Genomic DNA, 12,542 nt, shown 5'->3' with positions numbered 1-12,542 from the left:
AAATAAACTAAAAACTGCAGATTGTAGAAGAGATTTCTAGCTATAGGAAGAGAGCATTTGAGGTTGGGGACTGTGTTTTGTTAATTGATGTGAGAAAAAGAAAGGAAGGGTCATATCTTGATTACCAATTATATGTAGATAGAAAGTTAAAAATCACATGAATTAATGCTGACAGAAGTTCAAAGATTATTATATAATCTTGTGTGAGTTAACTTAAATATATTGCTTAATTAATTCTATCATTTTTTCAACTATTAATTTTCAAAGGTGTAGTGCAGGAGGTGGGTGTAGCTTCCCTGCCTTCCAGAGAGAACCAGTCAAGACAATAAAGAGAGGGGGAGAGGGAGAGAGAGAGCAGCTGCACATGTGTGTAGTTGTGATGTTTATGACACATGTACATTGAACTGAACAACCCAGTCTGACAATTTAATAGTTTATTTTGTTAAGATAAATATTTTGGATTTCTTGAAATTCCACAGTTGAAATACAAATGACGTTATTTAGAGAAGTTAACCTTCACTATAGATTTGAGGGAAACAAAAAAATGTAAATAATTCCATTTCTACAAATATATTTATATGCTTGTTTTTGAAATACTGTTGAAATGTAAAGTAAAATATTCTTGTATTTACACCTTGTTACAATAATATTTTCTAAATTAAAATAATATTTTTCTTTCATATTTACACTTATTTCACAGGGGTAGAAAATTCTGACTGGAGTGAATGACCCCATCCCCCACCATCTGCTACCCCTGGGGCAGGGGACGGGAAAGGTGGGGGCTGGGGGTTGCCAGGTGTTCAGTTTTCGACTGGAACCTCCAGTTGAAAAGGGAAACTGGCAGCGTCGGGTCAGCACAGAAAGTCCAGTTGCTGCAGTAACTGGCCCCCACCACTGGGGGCGGGAAGAGCAGCAGGGCTGGGAGGGGCCAGTCTGTGCCGCGGGGTCACTGTCAGGGACCGAGATTCCCTCCGACCTGAGCTGGGACCGGGCAGATTATCAGGGGAGCCGCGTTTGTACCCCAAGCACTGTAACCAGGACAGAAATAAGGGCGGAGCTTCCCAGAGAAGGTGTCAGTGAAAGTGAAGAGATGGGACCTGTCAGTCACATTGTAAAACGAGACCTCGCCCGCCTCATAGTCCAGGAAAATCCCCACCCAGCTGGGCCTGACGCTCACGGGGAGGGGGGTCCTGGGGTATGTGCAGGCCTTGTATCCCCCATCCCTCAGCCACACGGCCCAGTATCCATTCCCAGGTGTGGCTATGAACCATCCCTTCCTGCTCACAGATTCCCTACAAACCCCCAGTTCCCAGCCTGTCTTGTCTCCCACCTCCACCTCCCAGTAACGCCTCCCGCCCGTGAACCCCTCAGCGCCCAGGACACAGGGATAATGATGAAATCTCTCAGGGTTGTCGGGCAGATCCTGGCGTTTGTCTCCATTTCTCACACGTTTCCGATCCTCAGACAGGACGAGTTTGGGATTTGCCGTGTCTGGATCCAGAGTCACGTCCACTGCGGAGAGAGTCACAGAGTCAGGGCCGGGGGCAGGGGCTGGTCACTGGGATCAAAGGGAAATTAACCTGCAGCCCCGTTAATCACTGTGGGGGGAGGGGGCATTGCGTGAGTGGAGTCAGGGCCCTTCTGCCTGTGAGGAGACAATGAGAGGAAAGGGCAGGAGGAGTAGGAGGGGTGAGGTGTCAGCGGAGCGGGGGAGGGGAGAGGAAAGGGGAGGGGGAGGTGACCGGAGCAGAATGGGTGGAGGGAGGGACATTGGGGTGGGGCTGGCACAAGGGCTATGGGGTGATAAGGGAAGGGAGGGGCACCAGGGGGCAGAGGGGTGAAGGGAAGGGCAGGTTCCAGGGGCTGCAGGGGTTTGGGGAGGGTGGGCACCAGGGCAGAAGAAGGGGATGGACCCCAGGGGGCACAGGGAAGCAAGGGAAGGGGCAGGCACCAGGGGGCAGAGGGGTGTGAGGGAATGGGGGAACTCCAATGGGGCAGGGGAAATCAAGGGGAGCGTGAGCTGCCAGGGGGTGAGATGATGAGGAGTGGGGAGGTGGACCCATGGGGGGAAGCGAATGAACAGGCACTGGTGCCAAAGGGGCAGAATGGGGGTGAGGGAGCAGGTGAGCAGAAGGGGGCAGAGAGGGGTGAGGAGACGGGCAGGCCCCAGGGGGGCTGAGGCGTGTGCAGGGAGATGTGGGCACCAGGGAGGCAGAGGGAGGCTGAAGGGAGGGTGGGGCCCAGAGGTTAGGAGAGGGTGAGGGGAGGGGTGCGGCAGTGCTTAGGTGAAGGGAAGGGCTGAGACCAGGGGGGCGAGGGAAGGGACTTGCACCAGGCAGGCAAAGGAAAAAGCAGGCACCAGGGAGGCAGATGGGGCCAGGGTAGAGCTGGGACTTGGGGCAGAGGAGGAGCTGGCACCAGGGGACTGGAGGGGTGGTGAGGGGTGCAGGTGTCACGGAGGCAGAGGGGGAGGGGAAGGGCAGGAGTGACAAAGAGAAGGTGGCCTGGGTGATGGTGGCAGAGGGGGGAGAGGAGAGCAGGGTCAGTGGGGCAGAGGGTGGGGAGCGGCTGGGCACCAGGACGGACGGGGACAAGGGGAGTATCAGGTGTTGGGGGCAGGGTGAGGGAAGGGCAGGCAGCAGGAGGGGCAGCTGGTAAAGGGAAGGGCAGGTGCCAGGGGATTGAGGGGTTGAGCAGAAGGGCAGGCACAGGGAGGGCAGAGGAGGAGGGAGAAACACCAGGGAGCAGAGAGGGGTGAAAGGCAGGGCAGGTGGGCAGAGGAGGTGTTAGCAGAGGGGATTGGGGAGAGGCAGGTGCCAGGGGTCAGAGTGGGGCTAGAGGAGGGGTGGGCACAGGGGGGCGAGGGAAGGGGCGGGTGCCAGGGGTCAGAGAGGGTGGGGAGAGGGGCAGGTGTCAGGAGGGATGAGGGGAGTAAGAAGGGTGAAAGTCAGGACAGCAGAGGAGGGTGAGGGGTCGGGTGGGAGACATGGCACAGAGGAGGGAAAGGGGAGAGGTGGATGCCAGGACATAGCGGGGGTGTGAAGTGATGGGTGGGCTCCAGGGTGCAGAGGATGTTTGGGGGAGAGGGGCAGATGCCAGGAGGGCAGGGGGAGAAGGGATGGGCTGTTCCAGTGGGGCAGAGATGGGTGGAGGGCAGGGGCATGTGCCAGGGAGCAAAGTGGGAGTAGAGGGGCAGGAGCCCAGGGGAGCAGAAAGGGAGTGAGAAGAGAGGGAGGGATGTTGGTGAGGGGTCAGAATAGATGCTGGGTCCAGGGTCCCTCACAGGGGTGAGGGAAGGGTAAGGGAGGGGCAGGAGCCCCTGGGCCCCTGATCTCACCCCCACAAATCAGGCTGAAAATGGAGACTCGGCTCCAGCCTGAACTCTCTGCCCAGAGCCATTTGTCCCATGGACGATGCTAGCGGCACAGACCCTCTGCAGCTGCACCTGGGCATCTCCCAGAGCGGATAATGGTCACAGAGACCATCTCAGAGCCCCAGGGGCTCAGGTGTCTCCATCTATTGACTTTGCCAGCCACCCCCTTCGTGCTGGGGGTACGAGTGGGGTTTACACCCCAGCTGCTGGAGCTCTGTGTATCGAGGATACGAAGACATCACAACGGCCGTGTGAGTCCCCCCACTGTCCTGCCAACGTGGCTCAGCCCTGACACCTGCTGGAACCTCTCCCTGGGGAGGAACCATCCCTGCGGCCTGTTCAGGCCTTGGCTTCCCTGAGGAGATGGTGGCCAGAGCGCCCCCCTCCCTCCCAGCTCTGTGTGGTAGGATACCCCAGAATTCATTGACCCCTGGGCTACTGGTGCTGCTGTGTGTGCGCGCATGTCCCCTGGGCTTGCTAACCTCTGCTGGCGCTGCCCAATCGCCCCCAGCATGCACCAGTGCACACAGAGATCAGGCAGCAGGCTGGGTGTGAATGTAAAACACAGCTCAGACACAGCTGAGAGACAGGAAAGCTGCTGTGTGGGCACAGTTTGTTTTACTTGTGTCCATGAGTTTCACAGTCTGGTTATAAAAACATCTGCCTCTGCACCGGGGAGAGAGCCTGCCTCAGCCCAATCCATGGACACACTGAACAGCTCTTAGCCCTTCAGAGTATTGTAGAAGGAAATTGCAGGTTAAAGGCCTGTATGAGCATGGAAACCCTGCTGTTGGGAGGGGCGATTTGAGCAGTTTAATGCCTATTAAGGTTAGGTGAGATAATGTCTATCAGGCACGACCCAGATACCATATTGGGAAGGTGAAGTGGAGGGGAAATTACTCAGCATTTTTCCAAAGCAAAGGAGCAGAGAGCTCTCAGGGGCTGCTGGGGTTTTGACAGATCTCATTTCAGCGGAGCTTACAGCACAGTTACCTGCATATTGTCGGGCTTTTTCCCAACCTGAAATCAAGCAAATAGAGAGAAATGAGAACTGCCCTGAACACAGACTTGCTGAATAGAAAACAATCTCTAACAAAGTTTATGATAAGAGAATATATTTCGGTATGATAACTATCTATTAGCAAAACCACAAATTTATTTACCTGCATTTAGTAGGGCTCTTCTCCACTCTGAAACCAAACACAGACAGAGAGATGAGACCTCCCCTGAACACAGACACTCCGAATACGATACAATTTTGTAGCAAGGTTTATACTAGAAATAAAAGGCAACTTACTGAGTTCACCCTGCAGTTTCTCTAAAAGTAAAGCAAAGAGAAACGAGTAAACGTGATAAAAGATAAAGGAGGCTATTCAACAAGTTCCCATACCACACAAACCCAACTGACTCTCAGTTCATAGTGTGAGCTCTGAATACCTGCCTTGGGGGTGGGGGGTGTCTTCGGAACTTGTAAAGTTTGAGATTCCCCCTCCCTTACCCATTGCAATGAACAAAGGGACTCACCTCTCTCTGCTCGATGCGCCGCTGCAAGTGAGTAACAGGAGAGATGTGTTACAAGGTAGAAGATTTATCTGAAAGTATTGCAAGCTCATAGGAGTCATTTTTCTACTGGTAGAAAGTAGAACACACATAGGGTATGGCTACATTTGCGAGTTGCAACGCTGGTGGAGGCTTTCCAGTGCTGCAATTAATAACCGTCCACACCTGCAGGGCACATCCAGCGCTGCAACTCCCTGGCTGCAGTGCTGGCCGTACACCTGGCTCAGCATGGGGAATAAAGATTGCAGCGCTGGTGCTGCAGCGCTGGTCATCAAGTGTGGCCACACACCAGCACTGTTATTGGCCTCCAGGGTATAAGGATGTATCCCAGAATGCCCGTTCAGACACTCTGCTCATCAGCTCAGACTCTACTGCCCTGGCCTCAGGGGATCCGCCCTTTAAATGCCCCGGGAATTTTAAAAATCCCCTTCCTGTTTGCTCAGCCAGGTGTGGAGTGCAATCAGTGAATCTTTCCAGGGGACCATGCCTCCACGCGGCAAACAAGCCCCAGCATGGAGCAATGGCGAGCTGATGGACCTCATCAGTGTTTGGGGGGAGGAATCTGTGCAGGCACAGCTGCGCTCTAGCCATAAGAATTATGATATCTTTGCCCAGGTATCAAGAGACATGCTGGAAAGGAGCCATGACCGGGACGCACTGCAGTGCAGGGTTAAAGTAAAGGAGCTGCGGAGAGTCTATTGCAAAGCACGCGAGGGAAATCACCGCTCCGGCGCTGCCCCCACGACCTGCTGTTTTTACAAGGAGCTGGACGCGATTTATGGGGGTGACCCCTCTGTAAATCCGAGGACCACGATGGACAGTTCAGAGCCGGTAGAGGAGAGGGAGGTGGAGGGGGAGATCCAAACAGACAGTGAGGCTACTGTGATGGGGGGAGACACCCCGGAGTCCCAGGAGGCATGCAGTCAGGAGCTCTTCTCAAGCCAGGAGGAAGCTAGCCAGTGGCAGCACCTGGAACTTGGTTCAGAAGAATCACAGGAGCAGGTCCCAGGTAAGCAGCTTTTATTGCAATGCAAATGTTTTGGGAGAGGAGAGGGTGGTATGACTGCATGCTTGCATGCCTAGACGTGGAATATCCCATTGATGTGGTCTATCACGTTGCGGTAATCTGCCTCTGTAATCTCCTCAAAAGTTTCAGCAAGAGCATAGGCAATGCGGTTGAGCAAGTTTAAAGGGAGAGCCAGTGTGGTCCCTGTCCCAGTCAGGCTAACGCGTCCGCGCCACTGTTCCAGGAGGGGTGGGGGGACCATTGCTGCACACAGGCAAGCTGCATAGGGGCCAGGGCGGAGTCCGCATTGTTGTAGGAGACCCTCCCTTGCTTCCCAGGAAACCCGCAGCAGGGAGATATCTTCAAGTATTAACTCCTGTTTAAAATGGAGGGAGGCACACTGTTTCATTGCAGGTCCCAACAGCAGCTTTCTGCCTTCCCCAAAACCCACAAACAGCAGTGCACCCATGAACCAAGAAGCCCCCTGCCCAGGCAAACCAGGCAAACATATCTCCCAGGTTTTATTGACTTCTACTCTACTGCCTTACCCTCACTTACCATTTCTGTGAGTCTGTGAATTCTCTAGGTGTGTTTGAAATGTCTGAGGAATGCTACAGTGTGAGACTGGAAAGTAACTCACTGAGATTATACACAATGGAAGCTCTCTTAAAATGTATCATTTGCTGTATTTTTATAGTGTCCTTGACTAGTCCTGGACCGGCCTTATCAGAGACTGAAAAAAATCTTCAGAACCTAAGGAGGAAGCCTAAGAAAAGCAAGGAGGACTTGGTGAAGGCAGTCATGAATCAGTGTGCAAGAGACAATAAAACGACGCAGGAATGGAGAGGCAAAATTCAGCACTGGAGGGAAACACAAAGCAGGAGAAAGGAGTTGTCGCTGAAGAAAACCACGAGGCAGCTTATAAGCCTCATGGCGCGCCAAACAGACTGTATGCAGTCACTGGTAGCCATGCAGGCAGAGCACTACCGTGCCAACCCCTCCCCCTCCCAAAGCTCTTGCCCTTGTGCACCAATGTCAGCTCCAAACCCCGTTCCCCAGCATCCAGGTTCTTACCTACAGCATCACCAGCTGCCCCTGACACCTGTACGGTCACCTATGAGCCCAGAGAACTACGACCCTTACCCTCTGCACTCAACCCCCATCACCATGCAACAGTACAATCCTGAGGTGCACAGCACTCCTGGCACTACATATACAAACCTATGAATGTACAGTCCAACAACCAACCCCCCTGCCCTTTTACTTTTTTTTTTTAAATAAATGATTTCTTTGATTATGAAACGGTTTTTATTATTGCATAAAGTGAAAGATAACAAACCCCAAGGAAAACACAGGTAACAAACCCCAAGGAAAACACAGGCACTTAAAAGCACTGTAACCAGTGCAGTTCACTCCCGGTCAAGGAAAAAACCATTACTGTTGGCTTTCAGCCTCTAATTCCTCCCTCAAGGCATCCCTAATCCTTTTAGCACTGTTGTGGGCATCTCTAGTAGCCCTGCTCTCTGGCTGTGCAAATTCAGCCTCCAGGACTTGTACCTCATTGGTCCATGCCTGGCTGAATGTTTCACCCTTCCCTTCACAAATATTATGGAGGGTGCAGCACGCGGATATAACCGCAGGGATGCTGCTTTCCCCCAAGTCTAGCTTCCCATAAAGCGCTCGCCAGTGCCCCTTTAAACGCCCGAAAGCACACTCCACAGTCATTTGGCACCGGCTCAGCCTGTAGTTGAAACGATCCTTGCTCCTGTCCAGCTTCCCTGTATAGGGTTTCATGAGCCAAGGCATTACCGGGTAAGCAGGGTCCCCAAGGATCACAATGGGCATTTCAACGTCCCCTACTGTGATCTTCCGGTCTGGGAAAAATGTCCTGTCCTGCAGCTTCCTGAACAGGCCACTGTTCCGAAAGATGCGTGCATCATGCACCTTTCCAGGCCAGCCTGTGTAAATGTCAATGAAACGCCCACGGTGATCCACAAGCGCCTGGAGAACCATAGAGAAATACCCCTTCCGATTAACGTACTCGGTGGCTAGGTGGGGTGGTGCCAGAATAGGAATATGCGTCTCATCTATTGCCCCTCCACAGTTAGGGAAACCCATTTCTGCAAAGCCATCTACAATGTCCTGCACGTTCCCCACAGTCACGGTCCTTCTTAGCCGGATGCGATTAATGGCCCTGCAAACTTGCATCAAAACGATTCCCACGGTCAACTTTCCCACTCCAAACTGGTTCCCAACCGACCGGTAGCTGTCTGGAGTTGCCAGCTTCCAGATTGCAATAGCCACCCGCTTTTCCACCGTCAGGGCAGCTCTCAATCTCGTGTCCTTGCGCCGCAGGGTGGGGGCGAGTTCAGCACACAGTCCCATGAAAGTGGCTTTTCTCATCTGAAAGTTCTGCAGCCACTGCTCATCATCCCAGACTTCCCACCACTCAGTGCTTGTTTCCCGAGCCCAAAAGCGGCGTTCCACGGTGCTGAGCATGTCCGTTACCGCCACAAGCAATTTCATGTCACACGCGTCAGGCAAATCCTGATCATTGTCGGACTCCTCACTGTCACTTTGGAGCTGAAGGAATAGCTCAACTGCCAAACGTGATGTGCTGGTGACAGTCATCAGCAAAGTCCTCAGCAGCTCAGGCTCCATTTCACACAGAAAGCGTGCTGCACTCACAATGGCAAGAAACGTGGACGGGAACACTGTGACTGCTGGGAAGTGAAGCGATGCACCATGGGGCGTTGGCACAGGAAACGGAAAGACCCACACACTTCCTTCCCCTTCCCACAATACTCAGCGCCAAAATCGGACAAGGTGCTCTGTGGGATAGCTGCCCACAATGCACCTCTCAGTACAGCGCTGCAAATGCTGCAAATGTGGCCACACTGCAGCGCTGGTAGCTGTCAGTGTGGCCACACTCCAGCGCTGGCCTTGCACAGCTGGACGACCAGCGCTGCAAACTACCAGCGCTGCAACTCGCAAGTGTAGCCATACCCATAGAGGTGCTCTGCCTAACTATTCCCATTGCGAGCATTATACTGTGGACAGAAGGCCTAGTGCAGTTAAAACACAAGTAAATGTCTATCTCCTTTCCCCTCTGGCTGAGTGAAGGGAGGCCCCACACTCAACTCGGTGGCGTTTCTGTCCATCTGTACTGGGAGAACTTTTGAAAACCACGTCCCATCAGCTCCAGCGTTTCAGGGCATGTTCTAGGCTTCAGTGGGCAGAAACCTCCTGATTTTGGTGAAAACCGGAGAACTGTAAAAGCCGGATTTCCACTAAAATCACCATTTGATCCCTCAAGATACAGGATGAGGCAGTGACCTCAGGGTTAGGGTTTAAGCTGTGGGTGAGGTTAGAGTTAGGGTCAGCAGGCCCCTCATTACACTCCAGTCATCCCCTCCCCAGCTGCACTTCTTGCCCCAGTGTCAGCCAGACACCCAGCTGGTCTCCTCACCCCCGGAGTCCAGCCAGGCCGTTCTCATCCCTGCCCTGGTCTGAACGCTATTGATCTGGGTAACAATCAGAAAAGCCTGATTTTAGTGGAAATTAATTTTTCCAGTTTTCTGCTTTTCACCAAGCTCGATAAGGTTATGGCCAGAGTGGGGAGAAGAGGGACCCAGTTGAAAGGGGATGGAGATGGGGAGGAGCCCAGCCAGGATTACTACTGGGCCTATGTAATCAACAAAATGTGCTACCCTCTTGTTAAAGATTTGCCACATAATTATGCTCCGTGACCTAAACTCTCAGGGTGAGATTTTGCGCTCAGACCCTGCAGCCCAGGAGCATGTGAGGGCTCAGGCCCTGCCCTGTATCCTCCTGATCTTGGGTGCTCTGGATGCCAAATCAACCCCCGCAGCAGGGTGACCAGATGTCCCGATTTTATCGGGACTGTCCCGATATTTGCTTGTTTGTCCCGCGTCCCGACCAATGTTCGGTCGGGACACTGGACAAACAAACAATTTTGCCCTCCGCTCCCGTGCACAGGCGGAGCCCGGAGGGGCTCTTGCCCCCCGGCCCGACTCCGCCCCTTCCTTCTCCCATTGGATCCCTCACCAAATCCCTGCCCCCAGCCCCGCCCCCTCACTGCCCCATTGGATCCCAACCCGAACCTGGGGAGGAGGCGCCCCTGTGCAGCAGTCTGGGCACACAAGCCATGGCTGGCTGGGGCCGGGATCGCTGCAGTGCAGCGCGGAGGCTGCTCCAGCCCTGCAGTCCACGGGGCAGCATGGTGGGTCCAGGGGCAGCGCGGAGCAGGCAGGGCCCGGGTGAGCGGCGTGGCCCGGGGGTGTGGGCTGCCCGCCGGAGACATGTGGTGGAGAGGGGCTTCGGGGGCGAGACACGTGGGGGAAGGAAGGGCCGGCCAGGATCCCCCGAACCGATAAACTTCCCCGACGCTGCTGGGGAATCCTGCGCCTCTCCCGCTCGGCTGCGCTCCAGCATCTTGCCCTGCCGGGAAGGAGCTGCTGGAGTGTAGTTGAGCGGGAGAGGCGTGGGGCTCCCCGCCTGCGGTGGGACGAGTCTCATGTGCCCGGGGTGGGAGGCTCCGCGGGGAATGCAGTGCGCGCGGCTGGGGCGCTGTGTGCAATCCGGCGGCGCGGCTGGGTCCTGCTAATGCCCCCGGCCCCTGCAAAACTGCTTTTTTTTTTTTTTTTTTGGGTGCCGCCATTTTTGCTCCGCCTCCTTCCCCGTGTCCCGATATTTCATCCCTGTGATCTGGTCACCCTACCCCGCAGCAATGCAGGGCTTGTCTGCATGGGAAAGTTACACAGGTACAAGGTAAACTGGCAATTTAAACCGCCTTTGTTACACCGGTGTATAGCTCCACGGCAACACACACATTCTGTAAGAAGAGTGAGTTTTTCTGGCTTAGTTTATGTAATATCAGAAACTGCTCCTGGCTGGCAGGGGAGCAAAGCAAACTCACAGAGGCGAGACATCAGGAGCTGTTGCTCTCCTGCCCTCCCCTTACACAGCCCAGGCAGGGAAAGTGACCTGGGATGCAGGGAACTTTGACATCGCTCCTCCATCGCGCCCCCCCCCCAGCCCCTAGGGGTGTTCAGAGGAGCAGTGTTCAAGGGTGGGAGGGAGCAGCAATGCCAGATGCTCCGTGCATTCAGGTCACTTCTCCCACATGGGCACAGGAAGGGGGTGCAGGGATTAGGGACACAGGACAGGGGCAGGGGTTAGGAGCGCAGGAGGTGGGGAGTGAAGCAATTAGGGATATGGGTGGCTGGGGTTGGGGCAAAGGGGGCACAGTGCAGGGGTTGGGGACACAGGATGGAGGCAGAGGTTAGGAGCAGAGGAGGTGGGGAGTGAAGGGATTAGGGGTACGAGGGGCTGGGGTTGGGGAGGAGGGGGCACAGTGCAGGGGTTGGAGTGAAGGGGGAGCCTGTGGGGGCCAGGATCACTGGGGGCACCCACAGGGAATGGAAATGGGGGGAGCACTGTGCCCACAGAGGCCAGGGGCACCAAAATACAAGTCCACCCAGGGTGCCATTTTCCTTAAGGCCCAGCCCTTGCACTGTGGTCCCGCCCTGACACACCCCTCTTGTCCCAGTCCCATCTCACATATGTCCCCTACAATAAGGCTTGTGAGGGGGTCCTCAAAGGGCAGCCTGCAGCTGTTTTATGCCCTTGCTGCAGTGGAGGAATCTGCCCCCAGCTGGATCCAGGTTTTCAGGAGCCCTGTTACGCTGCTCTGGTCCTTTTACTGAACATGATGCAGTTGAGAGGGGGGTGAAAATCTCACCCGCCATATATTAAAATGTGTCCAGCCTTTCTGGGTATAAAGGTGACATTGATCAAGTGACCCGGGTGTAAGCAATGCTCCAGCCCAGGGAGATCTGCCTGAGTCTGCAGGCAGCGCTGTTCCCTGCTCACACTCAGCACAGTGGGGTTGGGATGCTGACACTGAAGCCTGACTGATGACAATTTAATTGTCACTATTTGCAATTATCTCAGTGCTGATCGTTTAATCAGAAACATCCAGCTTTTATGCTTCTCCCTCACAGCTGGATGAGGACAGGTACTGGGGAGGGCGGCAGTGGGGCAATGGCAGAGGGCAGTGGGGCAGCTACCTGTCATCAAAGGTTGCCGGGGTGAGGAACAGTGAATTCAGGCCCCTCCCTCCTCCATCCAAATACAGTGTGAGCTCTGTGCCTGCTAAAACGGGGAGGGGAGAGAGGAGATACATTCTCCCTCCCTTCCCTCAAGTATGAAATGCCTCCTGGTCCTGGATACCAGAACACACACACACACACACACACACACACACACAGAGCCCAAGGTCACTGAGGGTGAAATCCTGACCCTTCCCTTTTTACATGGCTGTGGAAGGGGGGATCCCATGTGAGGGATTCTGTTAAATACTGTACAAGTCTCACAGTCCTCAGCAATGACTCTGGCCCAGCCAGGCTAGGGTGACTCAGGGCCTGGGCTCCGGGTGCTGTGTCTGTAACTTTCAAGGGGTTTTAGGACAATTGGCCCCTTCCCTTTCGAGCCCATCTGTGTCAGCGCAAGCAGCCCTGAGCTCACTGCTTGGGCTCTGGTGCCAATACAGAGACATTCCCCATCACCCCTTCAAACACC

The 12,542-nt window shown here is 54.4% G+C and overlaps 1 pseudogene; it reads right to left on the bottom strand.

The window, feature by feature from the left end:
* Window positions 1-639: 639 nt before the first annotated feature.
* The window catches only part of LOC120394794, a 43,197-nt pseudogene continuing 31,294 nt past the window's right edge, over window positions 640-12,542 (bottom strand).

This window comes from Mauremys reevesii, unplaced genomic scaffold (assembly GCF_016161935.1).
Source record: "Mauremys reevesii isolate NIE-2019 unplaced genomic scaffold, ASM1616193v1 Contig79, whole genome shotgun sequence".
In the NCBI taxonomy this organism is placed as follows: domain Eukaryota; kingdom Metazoa; phylum Chordata; order Testudines; family Geoemydidae; genus Mauremys; species Mauremys reevesii.
Note: the sequence above shows the minus strand (reverse complement) of the source record. Positions and strands in the feature narration are given on the sequence as shown.